Source organism: Engystomops pustulosus, chromosome 2 (assembly GCF_040894005.1).
Source record: "Engystomops pustulosus chromosome 2, aEngPut4.maternal, whole genome shotgun sequence".
Taxonomy (NCBI): domain Eukaryota; kingdom Metazoa; phylum Chordata; class Amphibia; order Anura; family Leptodactylidae; genus Engystomops; species Engystomops pustulosus.
Window position 1 is genome coordinate 259,173,188 of NC_092412.1, and position 19,740 is coordinate 259,192,927.

Genomic DNA, 19,740 nt, shown 5'->3' on the forward strand with positions numbered 1-19,740 from the left:
TTCCTCAAGGCCCGGAGGAGCCAGACGCCTAGTTACCATTTTGAAATCCAGTTTTTAGGGAGCGAGGCCAACTTTGTCTGGATGAGAGATATGCAGCACTGCGGGCTATGCTCTGTCACCTCCCACGTTATCCCTACGACCGCTTGTAGGATGTGTCTAATCATCCCTGTCCCGGGGTTACTCCGGAGAACTCCACCTGTCCAAGGCTCATAAACACACAGTTACGGTAATCCCCAGCAGGTGCCTGGGGGGCGGCCAAGTGCTAATACACAGGGATGTAACCAGCCCCGGGACCGGGCAACAGCCCCTGCGGACACCAGCAGCCCAAGGGTTAATCATTACTTATAGGGGAAGGTTACTCACAATGAATGACTGTATATCACTGCATTTGAATACTTCTTCAATACCCAAGTGCATCGTGGGAGGTGAAAGGTTTAATGTAGTTTTCATCTCTCAATGCAAATTGAATGTTTTTACTCTTCTATTTTACATATGTAAATGTGGGCTCCCATGAGGCATCTGTACTGCGCAGCACTGAATACCTGTTACATCCCCTATGATGGTATATGAGGGGTGCAGGACACAGAGGTGCTCCCGGGGGGCCATGGGCAGAGCCCCTCATCTCTTGTCCCCATGGACAGAATAAACCACTCCACATTATCATAAAAAGAACAGAAGGGGCCTGTTCTCTGTTATCAGCCATTTCAGTCTTGCTCTTGTGGGATGACCATTTGTAAGTGCAGAAATGGTTCTGCCCCCTAATCGAAGCTATATGGGTTTATACCTCCATGGTAGCTAGAAATTGGAGGGATGAAGCGGCACTGAATACGGATTCTATCTGAGGGTAGGGGATCCCAAACATCCGTGACAATCAGGTGTTTATTTCACCAGTGGAGAATTACAACGTTTCAGCTATCTCAATGTAGCCATTTGAAAATGGCTACATTGAGATAGCTGAAACGTTGTAATTCTCCACTGGTGAAATAAACACCTGATTGTCACGGAGTGCTGCTTTCCTATTCTTTGCTTACTGGGTTTATACCTCCTATACCTTCACCTAAGTACATCCCCGAATGTACAGTACTCCTCCCAGGCTATACAATGCTTTTCCCCGATTGCACAGTACTCCTCCCAGGCTGCACATTGCTTTTCCCCGAATGCACAGTACTCCTCCCAGGCTATACAATGCTTTTCCCCGGATGTACAGTACTCCTCCCAGGCTGCACAATGCTTTTCCCCGGATGTACAGTACTCCTCCCAGGCTGCACATTGCTTTTCCCCGAATGCACAGTACTCCTCCCAGGCTGCACATTGCTTTTCCCCGAATGCACAGTACTCCTCCCAGGCTGCACATTGCTTTCCCCGAATGTACAGTACTCCTCCCAGGCTGCACATTGCTTTCCCCGGATGTACAGTACTCTTCCTAGCTGCACAGTACTGCTCCTCCCCGGCTGCACAGTACTACTTTTGGCTGCACAGTACTCCTCCCTGGCTGCACAGTAATCCTCCTTGGCTGGACGGTACACCTCCTTGGCTGCATGGTACTCCTCCTCCCTTGCTGCATAGTACTCCTCATCTCCAGCTGCACAGTACTCCTCCTGCCCGGCTGCACAGTACTACTTCTGGCTGCACAGTACTCCTCCTCCCCGGCTGTACAGTACTCCTCCTCCCCGGCTGCACAGTAATCCTCCCTGGCTGTACAGTACTCCTCCCTGGCTGCATGGTACTCCTCCTCCCCGGCTGTACAGTACTCCTCCTCCCCGGCTGCACAGTAATCCTCCCCGGCTGTACAGTGCTCCTCCCTGGCTGCACAGTACTCCTCCCTGGCTGGATGGTACTCCTCATCTCCAGCTGCACAGTACTCCTCCTGCCCGGCTGCACAGTACTACTTCTGGCTGCACAGTACTCCTCCTCCCCGGCTGCACAGTAATCCTCCCTGGCTGGATGGTACTCCTCCCCGGCTGCACAGTGCTCCTCCCTGGCTGCAGGGTACTTCTTCTGGCTCCACAGTTTAGCTTCTCTCTTCCGTGCAGTTGCTGAACACTCCTCCTCTGTGTCACAAGTTTTACCTTTCTCTGCAGTCTTGATGTATCTTAATTTGCGGCATCATTACTTGTTACAATGTATTGAGTGCTGTAATTGCCTGTGTCAGTCCAGAGGAGATGCGCTCAGAATATCTTTCTCCTGGGGAATCCGATCAGGATCTAAAATAGTCCTTGTGTTTCTTACTACCGATGCGATGAATCTATGGTGGGAATCACGAGAGTCACTGTAGACATCGGCCACATTTATTACAGCGCTTGTACCACTTTTCTGACTTTGCACTGAAAAGAACATGGAAACTGCTTGTACAGGTAGTTATAAAGTGTCCGTGGCTGCACTATACCCGACACGACACAATTCTCTGCACATAAAGGGGCGTCCGGTGCAAAGTCAGACCATGCGCCACATTTATTATTGTGACTCAACATCCCAGCACCTCCTGACCCTGTACCATGTATCATCCATAACATGTGATATTATTACACTGCAGACATCCCGGCCCCTCCTGACCCTGTACCATGTATCATCCATAACATGTGATATTATTACACTGCAGACATCCCGGCCCCTCCTGACCCTGTACCATGTACCATCCATAACATGTGATATTATTACACTGCAGACATCCCGGCCCCTCCTGACCCTGTACCATGTATTATCCATAACATGTGATATTATTACACTGCAGACATCCCAGCCCCTCCTGACCCTGTACCATGTATCCTCCATAACATGTGATATTAGTACACTGTAGACATCCCGACCCCTCCTGACCCTGTACCATGTATCATCCATAACATGTGATATTATTACACTGCAGACATCCCGGCCCCTCCTGACCCTGTACCATGTATCATCCATAACATGTGATATTATTACACTGCAGACATCCTGGCCCCTCCTGACCCTGTACCATGTATCATCCATAACATGTGATATTATTACAATGCAGACATCCCGGCCCCTCCTGACCCTGTACCATGTATCATCCATAACATGTGATATTATTACACTGCAGACATCCCGGCCCCTCCTGACCCTGTACCATGTATCATCCATAACATGTGATATTATTACACTGCAGACATCCCGGCCCCTCCTGACCCTGTACCATGTATCATCCTTAACATGTGATATTATTACACTGCAGACATCCGACCCCTCCTGAGCCTGTACAATGTATCATCCATAACATGTGATATTATTACACTGCAGACATCCCGGCCCCTCCTGACCCTGTACCATGTATCCTCCATAACATGTGATATTATTACACTGCAGACATCCCGGCCCCTCCTGACCCTGTACCATGTATCATCCATAACATGTGATATTATTACACTGCAGACATCCCGGCCCCTCCTGACCCTGTACCATGTATCATCCATAACATGTGATATTATTACACTGCAGACATCCCGGCCCCTCCTGACCCTGTACCATGTATCATCCATAACATGTGATATTATTACACTGCAGACATCCCGGCCCCTCCTGACCCTGTACCATGTATCATCCATAACATGTGATATTATTACACTGCAGACATCCCGGCCCCTCCTGAGCCTGTACCATGTATCATCCATAACATGTGATATTATTACACTGCAGACATCCCAGCCCCTCCTGACCCTGTACCATGTATCATCCATAACATGTGATATTATTACACTGCAGACATCCGACCCCTCCTGAGCCTGTACCATGTATCATCCATAACATGTGATATTATTACACTGCAGACATCCCGGTCCCTCCTGACCCTGTACCATGTATCATCCATAACATGTGATATTATTACACTGCAGACATCCCGGCCCCTCCTGACCCTGTACCATGTATCATCCATAACATGTGATATTATTACACTGCAGACATCCCGGCCCCTCCTGACCCTGTACCATGTATCATCCATAACATGTGATATTATTACACTGCAGACATCCCGGCCCCTCCTGACCCTGTACCATGTATCCTCCATAACATGTGATATTATTACACTGCAGACATCCCGGCCCCTCCTGACCCTGTACCATGTATCATCCATAACATGTGATATTATTACACTGCAGACATCCCGGCCCCTCCTGACCCTGTACCATGTATCATCCATAACATGTGATATTATTACACTGCAGACATCCCGGCCCCTCCTGACCCTGTACCATGTATCATCCATAACATGTGATATTATTACACTGCAGACATCCCGGCCCCTCCTGACCCTGTACCATGTATCATCCATAACATGTGATATTATTACACTGCAGACATCCCGGCCCTCCTCCTGACCCTGTACCATGTATCATCCATAACATGTGATATTATTACACTGCAGACATCCCGGCCCCTCCTGACCCTGTACCATGTATCATCCATAACATGTGATATTATTACACTGTAGACATCTATAGGATAATGGGATTTTTCCAGCACCATTCTTGTTTGTGATTACCCACAAATTTGGGGTTTCCCTTTTCTATAACTGCTCTGCTTCTACAATGGCACAGAACATTGGACAATTAAGGGTGCTGTCACACGTCGCGTTTACTGCATGCGTTCAAAAACGCATTGCTACAGCTGAAGGGATATTTCCCTAATTAAACAGCAGTTAACGTTTGCGTTTACAAAACGCAAGCGTTAACGCATTGTTAACGCATGCGTTAACATCGCGGTTAACGCATGCGGTTGTTAACACATGCGTTAACGTCGCGGTTAACGCATGCGTTTTGTAAACGCAAGCGTTAACAGCTGTTTAATTAGGCAAATCTCCCTTCAGCTGTAGCAATGCGTTTTTAAACGCATGCAGTAAACGCGACGTGTGACTGCACCATGAGGCCGGCGCCACACGTAGCGCTTTGTCTGCGCTCGTTAATTTAACGCGAAACACCGGCGGCTCGTTCCCGATCGCAGGCGATCGCTACGTGTGGCGCCGGCCTAACTTATATATCTGACAGATCAGAACATCAGAATGTATGAACAGAAGGAATATTATTTTATATAATAATATATATATAATATAAGGATATAATATAAGGATAAGGATGAGCATACATAGACAAGTAGGCCCAGGGAGCACCACAGATTTGCTTGGAGGATGCCCCTGGCTTACTGCAGCATCTGGGAGGAGGAGCTGGTGGGCGGGGCCTCTTTGAGCTGTGTCATTCTGACACATTGTCATTATCCTCATCATTATGTATAAGCAATGTTACTTTATATTCCAGGATTGGAGCCCTGCTGTGCCCTTAGCTCTGCACATTGAGTTTTTAAACACTTCATTCCATCAGCTCTGAGAAAAAGCTGTAGCAAGCTTCTGGTTGGATAGTACAGCAGTCCTTCAGATCGGGGAAGAGGCAGTGCACTCTCTTTGGGAGGGAGCAGCGCTGTGTGGAATCCGGCACTATAATAACATGGAATAAATAACAATTACAATTTAGCTACAATTCTGGAACATAAATCCTTTTATCACAGTCCTGCTGCTACTAACAACATACACAAAGGTCTGATTACACATCTCTCCAAGGAGAGTACACTGGCTGCAGAGAGCACAGAGCACAGCAGTGTGAGGACACCCTCCCATTACACTTGGAGAAGCTACAATCCTGGAATATAAATCCATATCCTGCACAGTGTATATAATACAGCCACATCCTGCTCCGCTCCTATAATACACAGCAAGCAGTGTGCGGAGGCTGGGCCTGGCAGCCCGAGGGTTAAGCTAATTGGCAGCAGATGGAGCAGCTGTGGATGTATTGGTCCTGGCAGCCGCTCCACAGAGGATGAAGGTCCTGTCACCCACCTCTATAGGGGGCAAACACACACAACTCAATAGCCGCTGTACTATATAGAGGAAGGTGTCACTATATAGAGGGGGGTATATGATGGGAAGTGTCACTATATGTTACTATACAGAGGGAGGTCTGACTGTACATAGAGAGTTAATACTATATTGAGGGAGTTGTCACTATATGGAGGGAGCCAGCATTATATAGAGGGATATATCAGTATATAGAGGGGAGGTATCAGTATATAGAGGGATATATCAGTATATAGAGGGATATATCAGTATATAGAGGGGAGGTATCAGTATATAGAGGGATATATCAGTATATAGAGGGGAGGTATCAGTATATAGAGGGGAGGTATCAGTATATAGAGGGAGGTATCAGTATATAGAGGGGAGGTATCAGTATATAGAGGGGAGGTATCAGTATATAGAGGGATATATCAGTATATAGAGGGATATATCAGTATATAAGGGGAGGTATCAGTATATAGAGGGATATATCAGTATATATGGGGAGGTATCAGTATATAGAGGGGAGGTATCAGTATATAGAGGGGAGGTATCAGTATATAGAGGGATATATCAGTATATAGAGGGATATATCAGTATATAGAGGGATATATCAGTGTATAGAGAGATATATCAGTATATAGAGGGATATATCAGTATATAGAGGGATATATCAGTATATAGAGGGATATATCAGTATATAAGGGGAGGTATCAGTATATAGAGGGATATATCAGTATATAGAGGGATATATCAGTATATAGAGGGGAGGTATCAGTATATAGAGGGATATATCAGTATATATGGGGAGGTATCAGTATATAGAGGGATATATCAGTATATAGAGAGATATATCAGTATATAGAGGGATATATCAGTATATAGAGGGATATATCAGTATATAGAGGGATATATCAGTATATAGAGGGATATATCAGTATATAAGGGGAGGTATCAGTATATAGAGGGATATATCAGTATATAGAGGGATATATCAGTATATAGAGGGGAGGTATCAGTATATAGAGGGATATATCAGTATATAGAGGGATATATCAGTATATAAGGGGAGGTATCAGTATATAGAGGGATATATCAGTATATAGAGGGGAGGTATCAGTAAATAGAGGGATATATAAGTATATAGAGGGGAGGTATCAGTATATAGAGGGATATATCAGTATATAGAGGGAGGTATCAGTATATAGAGGGAGGTATCAGTATATAGAGGGAGGTATCAGTATATAGAGGGATATATCAGTATATAAGGGGAGGTATCAGTATATAGAGGGATATATCAGTATATAAGGGGAGGTATCATTATATAGAGGGATATGTCAGTATATAGAGGGGAGGTATCAGTATATAGAGGGATATATCAGTATATAGAGGGATATATCAGTAAATAGAGGGATATATCAGTATATAGAGGGATATATCAGTATATAGAGGGAGGTATCAGTATATAGAGGGATATATCAGTATATAGAGGGATATATAAGTATATAAGGGGAGGTATCAGTATATAGAGGGATATATCAGTATATAGAGGGAGGTATCAGTATATATGGGGAGGTATCAGTATATAGAGGGATATATCAGTATTTAAGGGGAGGTATCAGTATATAGAGGGGAGGTATCAGTATATAGAGGGAGGTATCAGTATATAGAGGGGAGGTATCAGTATATAGAGGGGAGGTATCAGTATATAGAGGGGAGGTATCAGTATATAGAGGGATATATCAGTATATAGAGGGATATATCAGTATATAGAGGGATATATCAGTATATAGAGGGATATATCAGTAAATAGAGGGATATATCAGTATATAGAGGGATATATCAGTATATAGAGGGAGGTATCAGTATATAGAGGGATATATCAGTATATAGAGGGATATATAAGTATATAAGGGGAGGTATCAGTATATAGAGGGATATATCAGTATTTAAGGGGAGGTATCAGTATATAGAGGGGAGGTATCAGTATATAGAGGGAGGTATCAGTATATAGAGGGGAGGTATCAGTATATAGAGGGGAGATATCAGTATATAGAGGGATATATCAGTATATAGAGGGATATATCAGTATATAGAGGGATATATCAGTATATAGAGGGATATATCAGTATATAGAGGGATATATCAGTATATAGAGGGATATATCAGTATATATGGGGAGGTATCAGTATATAGAGGGGAGGTATCAGTAAATAGAGGGATATATCAGTATATAAGGGGAGGTATCAGTATATAGAGGGATATATCAGTATATAGAGGGATATATCAGTATATAGAGGGATATATCAGTATATAGAGGGATATATCAGTATATAGAGAGATATATCAGTATATAGAGGGATATATCAGTATATAGAGGGGAGGTATCAGTATATAGAGGGATATATCAGTATATAGAGGGGAGGTATCAGTATATAGAGGGATATATCAGTATATAGAGGGAGGTATCAGTATATAGAGGGATATATCAGTATATAGAGGGATATATCAGTATATAGAGGGATATATCAGTATATAGAGGGATATATCAGTATATAGAGGGATATATCAGTATATAGAGGGATATATCAGTATATAGAGAGATATATCAGTATATAGAGGGATATATCAGTATATAGAGGGGAGGTATCAGTATATAGAGGGATATATCAGTATATAAGGGGAGGTATCAGTATATAGAGGGATATATCAGTATATAGAGGGATATATCAGTATATAGAGGGATATATCAGTATATAGAGGGATATATCAGTATATAGAGAGATATATCAGTATATAGAGGGATATATCAGTATATAGAGGGGAGGTATCAGTATATAGAGGGATATATCAGTATATAGAGGGATATATCAGTATATAGAGGGATATATCAGTATATAGAGAGATATATCAGTATATAGAGGGATATATCAGTATATAGAGGGGAGGTATCAGTATATAGAGGGATATATCAGTATATAGAGGGAGGTATCAGTATATAGAGGGGGGGTATCAGTATATAGAGGGATATATCAGTATATAGAGGGATATATCAGTATATAGAGGGATATATCAGTATATAGATTCTCCACCACTATATATATACTCTGTCATCCATATCTGGGTGGGTGAATAATCCCCCCCTGGGGGTCCGATCGCCTGTGGCAGGTAAAAGGGAATGTAATGAAGGAAACTGCTGTGTTTTTGTGTCTTTCTGTATGTTTTTCCTTTAAACCCCAGAGCTGGGCACAGCGCCCACCCGACCTGACGTGACCCAGCGCACTGCTCCTTATAGAACAACAAGCCTGAGAGCCAGAGAAGAGCAGTACAGTGCCCCCGAGACCACCCAACCCTGAGCCCCCCGTCACCTGCACTGCTCATATGTATGTCACCTACCTACCTGTACATCAACCCATCTCATATCTATCTCCTATCTGTCTGATAGATCATATATCACTATATATCTATTGTATATATACATCATGTAAGTTATATCTCATATCTATCTCCTATCTATCTATCTATATATCTATCTCCTATCTATCTATCTCCCTATCTCCTATCTACCTATCTATCTCCTATCTATCTATCTATCTATCTATCTCCTATCTATCTATCTCCTATCTATCTATCTATCTATCTATCTCCTAATCTCCTATCTATCTATCTCCATCTCCTATCTATCTATCTATCTATCTATCTCCTATCTATCTCCCTATCTCCTATCTATCTCCTATCTATCTCCTATCTATCTATCTATCTATCTCCTATCTATCTATCTCCTATCTATCTATCTATCTATCTATCTCCTATCTATCTATCTATCTCCTATCTATCTATCTATCTATCTATCTATCTCCTATCTATCTATCTATCTATCTCCTATCTATCTATCTCCTATCTATCTATCTCCTATCTATCTATCTATCTATCTCCTATCTATCTCCTATCTATCTATCTATCTATCTATCTATCTCCTATCTATCTCCTATCTATCTCCTATCTATCTCCTATCTATCTATCTATCTATCTATCTCCTATCTATCTCCTATCTATCTATCTATCTATCTATCTCCTATCTATCTATCATCTATCTCCTATCTATCTATCTATCTATCTATCTCCTATCTATCTATCTATCTATCTATCTATCTATCTATCTATCTATCTCCTATCTATCTATCTATCTATCTATCTCCTATCTCCTATCTATCCATCTATCTCCTATCTATGTGAATGTTCCGGATATCCTCCTCTCCTGGGTTGGATGTGGGTGTATTTGTGGAGCAGGCCCTCTGTTGTCTGTGTATTTGCCTGTACTGCCCCCATATAGAGGTTTTCATGAAGTTATTTGCATTGTAACAATCCTTGGGTTTGTCAGAAGATAACAATACGACCGTTGTAACTGCGGCTGCAGCTTCCTCCTGCGCCATAGTGGGGGTACACAGTGTGCAGGGAGCCCCTGATATCTGTCTATGGAGGGATGTATACATCCCCCTGTGTATGGGGGTGCAGGGAGCCCCTGATATCTGTCTATGGAGGGATGTATACATCCCCCTGTGTATGGGGGTGCAGGGAGCCCCTGATATCTGTCTATGGAGGGATATATATGTTCCCCCTGTGTATGGGGGTGCAGGGAGCCCCTGATATCTGTCTAAGGAGGGATGTATACATCCCCCTGTGTGTGGAGCCCCTGATATCTGTCTATGGAGGGATATATATCTGCCCCCTGTGTATGGAGCCCCTGATATCTGTCTATGGAGGGATGTATACATCCCCCTGTGTATGGGGGTGCAGGGAGCCCCTGATATCTGTCTATGGAGGGATGTAAAATTCCCCCCGTGTATGGGGGTGCAGGGAGCCCCTGATATCTGTGGATGTATACATCCCCCTGTGTGTGGAGCCCCTGATATCTGTGGATGTATACATCCCCCCTGTGTATGGAGCCCCTGATATCTGTGGATGTATACATCCCCCCTGTGTGTGGAGCCCCTGATATCTGTGGATGTATACATCCCCCTGTGTATGGAGCCCCTGATATCTGTGGATGTATACATCCCCCTGTGTGTGGAGCCCCTGATATCTGTGGATGTATACATCCCCCCTGTGTGTGGAGCCCCTGATATCTGTGGATGTATACATCCCCCCTGTGTGTGGAGCCCCTGATATCTGTGGATGTATACATCCCCCCTGTGTGTGGAGCCCCTGATATCTGTGGATGTATACATCCCCCTGTGTGTGGAGCCCCTGATATCTGTGGATGTATACATCCCCCTGTGTGTGGAGCCCCTGATATCTGTGGATGTATACATCCCCCCTGTGTATGGAGCCCCTGATATCTGTGGATGTATACATCCCCCCTGTGTATGGAGCCCCTGATATCTGTGGATGTATACATCCCCCTGTGTGTGGAGCCCCTGATATCTGTGGATGTATACATCCCCCTGTGTGTGGAGCCCCTGATATCTGTGGATGTATACATCCCCCCTGTGTATGGAGCCCCTGATATCTGTGGATGTATACATCCCCCCTGTGTGTGGAGCCCCTGATATCTGTGGATGTATACATCCCCCCTGTGTATGGAGCCCCTGATATCTGTGGATGTATACATCCCCCTGTGTGTGGAGCCCCTGATATCTGTGGATGTATACATCCCCCCTGTGTATGGAGCCCCTGATATCTGTGGATGTATACATCCCCCCTGTGTGTGGAGCCCCTGATATCTGTGGATGTATACATCCCCCTGTGTGTGGAGCCCCTGATATCTGTGATGTATACATCCCCCTGTGTGTGGAGCCCCTGATATCTGTGGATGTATACATCCCCCCTGTGTATGGAGCCCCTGATATCTGTGGATGTATACATCCCCCCTGTGTATGGAGCCCCTGATATCTGTGGATGTATACATCCCCCTGTGTGTGGAGCCCCTGATATCTGTGGATGTATACATCCCCCTGTGTGTGGAGCCCCTGATATCTGTGGATGTATACATCCCCCCTGTGTATGGAGCCCCTGATATCTGTGGATGTATACATCCCCCCTGTGTATGGAGCCCCTGATATCTGTGGATGTATACATCCCCCCTGTGTATGGAGCCCCTGATATCTGTGGATGTATACATCCCCCCTGTGTATGGAGCCCCTGATATCTGTGGATGTATACATCCCCCCTGTGTGTGGAGCCCCTGATATCTGTGGATGTATACATCCCCCCTGTGTGTGGAGCCCCTGATATCTGTGGATGTATACATCCCCCTGTGTGTGGAGCCCCTGATATCTGTGGATGTATACATCCCCCTGTGTGTGGAGCCCCTGATATCTGTGGATGTATACATCCCCCTGTGTATGGAGCCCCTGATATCTGTGGATGTATACATCCCCCTGTGTGTGGAGCCCCTGATATCTGTGGATGTATACATCCCCCCTGTGTGTGGAGCCCCTGATATCTGTGGATGTATACATCCCCCCTGTGTATGGGGGTGCAGGGAGCCCCTGATATCTGTGATGTATACATCCCCCTGTGTATGGAGCCCCTGATATCTGTGGATGTATACATCCCCCTGTGTATGGAGCCCCTGATATCTGTGGATGTATACATCCCCCTGTGTATGGAGCCCCTGATATCTGTGGATGTATACATCCCCCCTGTGTATGGAGCCCCTGATATCTGTGATGTATACATCCCCCCTGTGTGTGGAGCCCCTGATATCTGTGATGTATACATCCCCCTGTGTGTGGAGCCCCTGATATCTGTGGATGTATACATCCCCCCTGTGTATGGAGCCCCTGATATCTGTGGATGTATACATCCCCCCTGTGTATGGAGCCCCTGATATCTGTCTATGGAGGGATATATATGTGCCCCCTGTGTATGGAGCCCCTGATATCTGTCTATGGAGGGATATATATCTGCCCCCTGTGTGTGGAGCCCCTGATATCTGTGATGTATACATCCCCCCTGTGTGTGGAGCCCCTGATATCTGTCTATGGAGGGATATATATCTGCCCCCTGTGTGTGGAGCCCCTGATATCTGTGATGTATACAGATGGGCTCTGTGTTCCCCTGGCCGGGGTGCTGTGAGGGCGTTGGATGTCACCTGCTCCTCCATGACAGCGGGAGGACACTGCTGTGACACTGACACCTAGTGTGCACCCGGGGATCAGCAGCGCCTGCGCACGCTTTACCCTCTGCTTGCCGCAACCGGACACTTCCTGTTTTTGCAGTGACCATAACTGTCAGACACGGACGTGATGCGGTCGCCTCTTACAGGGGTGTCCCGGATTCATGTATAGAAAATTCTATCCCATATCATCCGGCAGATATCTAATAGTGAGGCAGATTTATCATCAGGCAGAATCCCCGGGTTTAGAAGTGTTTTGCACATCAGATTTACATTGGCGGAGACGCTTAATGAACATAAGGGCCCACATTTACTAAGGCGCTGGCGCCAGTTTTCTGTCGGACTTTGCACGTTCTTTCAGGTATTTGAGAGGTTCTGCACCGCACATCCACCTCATGTGCCGCAGCCGCACTATTCTTCATATGGCACAAATTTCAGCACATAAAGGGACGCTCTGGTGCTCAGTTGCAGCGTCGATACATTTATAATGCAAAGTGCGACAGAAATGTGTTGCAGGTACAGAAAATAAAGAGGTGCCCTCTGTCAGGGCAGTGCAGGGGGCGTCAGAGTCATGAAGAACGGGCATCAGAAATCCTGAATCTGGGCCCCCTGCACACCACACAGAACGCTCATCAGGGCAGAGGAGAAGTTTGTCCACTGTAGACAATCAGGGTCGGTTCCAGGTATCAGTAGGCCACTGGGCGGCAGACCCTCAGTGGCTCCTTTGCAGTGAACTCACATGGCAGCATCCAAAGTTTAGAAACCAAAACAGCCTCCTGTTCTAAAATATTCCCTAGTTTATCATCCCAAACACCCACTCCTGGATTCATCAGATATAGGCCCCTGTCACACCCATGGATCCCTTATGTACAGCCTTATGTGGGCCCCCACAGCAGCTCTGGGCCCTGGCTCTTGCCCATGTATCGCCAGTGCTGTAGACAATGGTCTAAGAGCTAAATATTCTGGACTGATAAATTGTAACAAACTAACAATATAGGAGAGTGACAGCTCTGAGCTTCAGACTGATACATTGTAACAAACTAACAGTGCAGGAGGCATTGTAGACTAAACAGAATCTGGACTACAGACTGGCACATTGTAACAAACTATAAGAATAGGAATAGGACCATTTTCTAACAGATTCACCATTTTTACATCTTTGTACATTATAACAAACCATCAGAACAGGAAAGAGATGTGTCTGGTGTGACTCTACAGCTTCACCCTTTTCAAGATCTCTTCTTGCTGCCAGTGAACATATCTTTGTACATTGAAAGACTTAGGCCGGCGGCACACATGGCGTTTTGGGCCGTTTTTAAACAGTCCGTTAAAAAAAGCACGTGTTTTTTTTTTTTTTTTTTTTTTAAATGCATCAGTTTTTGTAAAACCGGTCAAACTATCTTAATTAAAATGGGTCAAAAACTGATTAGTTTTTAAAGGGTTGTTTAAAAACGGCCCAAAAAAGGGTTCAAAACACCACGTGTGCCGCCGGCCTCAGGGTGATGCCACACATGGCGTTTTTGGTCCGTTTTTGGTCCATTTTTCCCAATTATCTTAATAGATAAACAGCCAAAAAACGGACTGAAAACGCCATGTATGACATCACCCTAAGGCCTCCTCTTAAAGTGATCTCACGGACAGCAGAGGGTTTGTTATAATTGTATCCAGTGTCTGCTGCTGTCTGTGAGCTAAACACAAGACTTGTACATTGTAACAAACAAAAAATCACTAAATACTATCAACCAGTACAAACATCTACAGAGTAGTAGATGATTATGAGAGATGTTAGAGGAACCGGTCTGTAGCTTTGGGGTCCTCATCCTCCCTCCATGTATCTGGGGTCTCTGCACCTCACAGCTGTCATTTGCAGATTTTCGGAGGGATACCTGTTCCCGATGTGTTGGGGATCTTATATCCCTGAATAGAACAAAGTCAAATTAAATTACATTCATTTTTTATTTGTTTGTATTCCACTGAAAAAAGCTACAGAAAGTTTCATTTCTCCTGCGCTGATACATTGTATGTGGAAGGTCCACACTGTGGAAACCACTGGAGAAAACCCTCCGCTGTCAAAGATGTTCCCAAAATCTGAGCCAAAAGTTACCACAAGGTACAGGCTCAGGGGAAAATCTGGGAATTACTGCTGCAAAATCTTGTCCTAAAACCAGGTGTGAACATGGGCTCAGCTAGCGTCAGACAATATCCTTTCATAGACAGCAAGCAGAGATCTGGAAATGGTGAGAAAACAAACCACAAAGCTTTTCAGTAATTGCAGAGAGGAATGGGTCAGGTATGACGGATGACCGCACCCCAAACTCACGGTTCTGGTCCATTCTCAGTGCCGTCTGTTTTTATGGGCCTCATTATTATAAACTGATGGCCTGGGTGTTCAGGGGTTAATCAAGGGCAGGGGGAGGGGAGAGCACATGTGAATCAGATGTAGCAGAGCTGAGCTTGTTGTGTGGCAGAGCCCCCAGTGAAGAGATGTGCCATCTGTGCATTTGCATGGGCTGTAAGTAAATCCACTGTATCGTGTGACAGATGTAGCAGTGCTGAGCTGGTAGTGTGGCAGATCAGCCGGTTACCTGTAGCGTGCAGATGTAGTGGTGCTGAGATTGTCATTTGACTCATCGTATTGCATCGTATCACAGCGCACGCTACATTTTATTTTTTTATGTGTCTGCAAATAGACCTTCCCCTACAACATGGCACAGAGCTGAGCTTGTAATGTGGCACAATGATTGGACTCCCGTGAAGGAGCAGGGGATCTTATTGCAACATCTTGCGGAATTAGCAGATCTGGATTTGTCCTGTGGTGATACTCCTGAGGACACAGCGCTGTAGATGTAGCAGAGCCGACTTCTGCAGAATTTGCACCTCAGTCATAGTATTGTACAGATGTAGCAGAGCTGACCATGTAAGTCTCGTATTATGAAGGTGCATCCGCCTGCAGTTAGCCCTTTCCCTTATTGTGGATGTAGCAGAGCCGTGTTTGTCACTTGGAACAGCTCATTTCCTGTGGTGTTACTTAAGACTGAAAAAATGGGGTCCAGATAATCCAGACTATAAAAACCTCTGAGCTGTCCGCCCAGGGCATGTGGGAATCTCCTGGACACAAACCGCAGAGCTGTGGGTATGTAATTGGCGTCAATGTATATAGTGCCAGGCGGTATATAAAAATAATGTGCCTATTTATAAAGGTCAGAAGACACCATGTTCCCTCCCTTCCTGCCGGGCAGAGGAGGCCAGCGGGGCGTGCCGGGGCGACTCATGTATGTGTGCAGCAAGGGGGCGCTATTTATACCTGCAGCTCCAGCCATAGGGGAAAAACATCGGATTATCCAGAAATCCGGCAAAAAGGAGGCTTTGTCTTTTACTCATCTGTGGAAGTAAATTGTCAAATATTATGGAATATTGGATATTCTTCGAATACATTGAATTCAGGGGGGGGGGGCTTGACTTGATTTGTGGGGTACCAGGAGTCTGACCATGGACCCCCAGATCATCACACTGTTCTGTAACTATGTATATGATGTATACAATATGACTCATCTCTGGGGTGGACTTGGGGGCCCCTGAGGCACAAGGACCCTATTCATCCTATGGGACCCATCAGACACCAGGGCCCAGATGCCGTCGGGATGCCGCCTTTACATAGTTCCAAGCTAATTATACTGCCTATGGTCAGGTGGGAAGCCCTGGGATGGAGCAAATCATCTGGCGTGTGTGCACTATGGGTCCAGTATATGGACTGGCGTGCGTGTAACATGGGACCAGTATATGGACTGGCGTGTGTGCACCATGGGACCAGTATATGGACTAGCGTGTGCGCACAATGGGTCCAGTATATGGACTGGCGTGTGTGCACCGTGGGTCCAGGGTATGGACTGGCGTGTGTGCACCGTGGGTCCAGGGTATGGACTGGCGTGTGTGCACCATGGGTCCAGGGTATGGACTGGCGTGTGTGCACCATGGGTCCAGGGTATGGACTGGCGTGTGTGTAACATGGGACCAGTATATGGACTGGCGTGTGCGCACAATGGGTCCAGTATATGGACTGGCGTGTGTGTAACATGGGTCCAGTACATCCATAGTATATTTGGTTGCATGTTTGATACGTGTCCAGGAGGGCAGGGGCCTAGTGTGTCGGAGCCACGTGTGCATCATACGTCCAGCATATTGTTGTCTTTGTGTGTGCCTCATAGTGTACAGTGTTACAGTGTGGGGAGCGCACAGAAATATTATAAATATATATATGAAAATATAATTTTAGGAATATTAATATAAAGGATGTTATTATCTTCATGCCACGTGTGATAATGGTGGCTTCTTATGTGCTGTGACCTCACACACTGGGGTTAGTTGTACTCCATCTGTAGCTATGGCTTTGTATTAGATCTTCTATACCTAGTGGATATTCACCAGAGACACGTAGTGCCCCCTGGGGCTGCCCGCCATGCAGTGCCCCCTCTGTTGCTGCCCGCCATGCAGTGCCCCCTCTGTTGCTGCCCGCCATGCAGTGCCCCCTCTGTTGTTTCCCGTCATGCAGTGCCCCCCTCCGTTGCTGCCTGCCATACAGTGCCCCCTCTGTTGATGCCCGTCATGCAGTGCCCCCTCTGTTGCTGCCCGTCATGCAGTTCCCCCCTGGGTCTGCCCGTCATGCTGCAGTTCCCCCCTGGGTCTGCCCGTCATGCTGCAGTTCCCCCCTGGGTCTGCCCGTCATGCTGCAGTGCCCCCCTGGGTCTGCCCGTCATGCTGCAGTGCCCCCCTGGGTCTGCCCGTCATGCTGCAGGGCCCCCCTGGGTCTGCCCGTCATGCTGCAGGGCCCCCCTGGGTCTGCCCGTCATGCTGCAGTGCCCCCCTGGGTCTGCCCGTCATGCTGCAGTGCCCCCCTGGGTCTGCCCGTCATGCTGCAGTGCCCCACTGGGTCTGCCCGTCATGCTGCAGTGCCCCCCTGGGTCTGCCCGTCATGCTGCAGTGCCCCACTGGGTCTGCCCGTCATGCTGCAGTGCCCCCCTGGGTCTGCCCGTCATGCTGCAGTGCCCCCCTGGGTCTGCCCGTCATGCTGCAGTGCCCCCCCCTGGTGCTGCCCGTCATGCAGTGCCCCCCTGGTGCTGCCCGTCATGCAGTTCCCCCCTGGTGCTGCCCGTCATGCAGTTCCCCCCTGGTGCTGCCCGTCATGCAGTGCCCCCCCCTGGTGCTGCCCGTCATGCAGTGCCCCCCTGGTGCTGCCCGTCATGCAGTGCCCCCTGGTGCTGCCCGTCATGCAGTTCCCCCCTGGTGCTGCCCGTCATGCAGTTCCCCCCTGGTGCTGCCCGTCATGCAGTTCCCCCCTGGTGCTGCCCGTCATGCAGTGCCCCCTGGTGCTGCCCGTCATGCAGTTCCCCCCTGGTGCTGCCCGTCATGCAGTTCCCCCCTGGTGCTGCCCGTCATGCAGTTCCCCCCTGGTGCTGCCCGTCATGCAGTGCCCCCTGGTGCTGCCGTCATGCAGTTCCCCCCTGGTGCTGCCCGTCATGCAGTGCCCCCTGGTGCTGCCGTCATGCAGTGCCCCCCTCTGTTGCTGCCTGTCATGCACTGGTCACATGGTCAGAGCTCTTCCTCTGTGTGCCCCTTGTGCTGGTGTGTATCCTGGTGCCAGGGGGCGGGGGTGAGCAGCGCACATGCTGGCAGAGCACGAGTATGAGCTGTGTGTCTGACAACCTGCTGCCGATATGTCCCCTACTGGCAGCACGATCCAATGTTGGAATTAATGCATAATGTATTATAAACTGGGAGTGGCCGAGTTTATGGAAATCTTTGTGAGTCCAGAGTTCGGAGCGAGGCCGCTTTCACATCAGGTACGTCGTTCTGCCAATTTTTAGTAATTTTTCTTCCGTTGTATGGAGGGCAGTGCCCGGAGGAGTGCGTGCTCGCTGCTGCCTCACTTTTATCACTAAAGTCACTTCTTTCGTTTTACTTCTTCGTGACTCAACCTCCCTCTCGTGGGCACCGGGAAAAAGAGAGAAGGGGGGGGTAGGTTTTTTTTCGTTGAACAACAATACTGCCCATTGTACACCGGTGCCAGCCAGAGAAACAGCAGGAAGCCACCAGCTGTGCCAAATCAGCAACCACTTCATTCCTGGGATGTTTGAGATGTTTGGAGTTACTACTCAGATAGAGCGGCACTACTCCCCTCAGTGGACACGGGCAGCCTAGGAGTTGTCCCTCGTAGGTACGTGCTTCACACATCTCCTTCCTCATCTCTATGTCCCTCCAATACGACGCAGGTCACTACTTGGTAGACGCTCAACTTGATATAGATGTGGCTCAGACAGTACCGGTCACTTGTGGATCAGCCTGTCACATGTGGCGGTGATATCGATGTGGACCAGTCAGGACCGGTTACATGTGGCAGTAATATAGATGTGGACCAGTCACATGTGGCGGTGATATAGATGTGGACCAGTCACATGTGGCGGTGATGTAGATGTGGACCAGTCACATGTGGCGGTAATGTAGATGTGGATCAGTCAGGACCAGTCACACGTGGCGGTGATATAGATGTGGACCAGTCACACGTGGCGGTGATATAGATGTGGACCAGTCAGGACCGGTCACACCTGGCGGTGATGTAGATGTGGACCAGTCAGGACCGGTCACACGTGGCGGTGATGTAGATGTGGACCAGTCAGGACCGGTCACACGTGGCGGTGATGTAGATGTGGACCAGTCAGGACCGGTCACACGTGGCGGTGATGTAGATGTGGACCAGTCAGGACCGGTCACACGTGGCGGTGATGTA

General features: G+C 47.1%; 1 protein-coding gene across 8 annotated transcripts in view; it reads left to right on the top strand.

Moving 5' to 3' along the window:
• Positions 1–19,740, top strand: part of ZBTB20 (zinc finger and BTB domain containing 20) — a 713,029-nt gene that overhangs the window by 527,257 nt on the left and 166,032 nt on the right. Inside the window, exon 1 of one of the 8 annotated variants that reach the window (XM_072138930.1) lies at positions 18,681–18,796. The exons of the other annotated variants lie outside the window; for them this stretch is intronic. The gene's annotated coding sequence lies outside the window, so the exon portion shown is untranslated. Of the gene's footprint in view, positions 1–18,680; positions 18,797–19,740 lie in introns of those variants that run through there. 8 annotated transcript variants of the gene reach the window in all.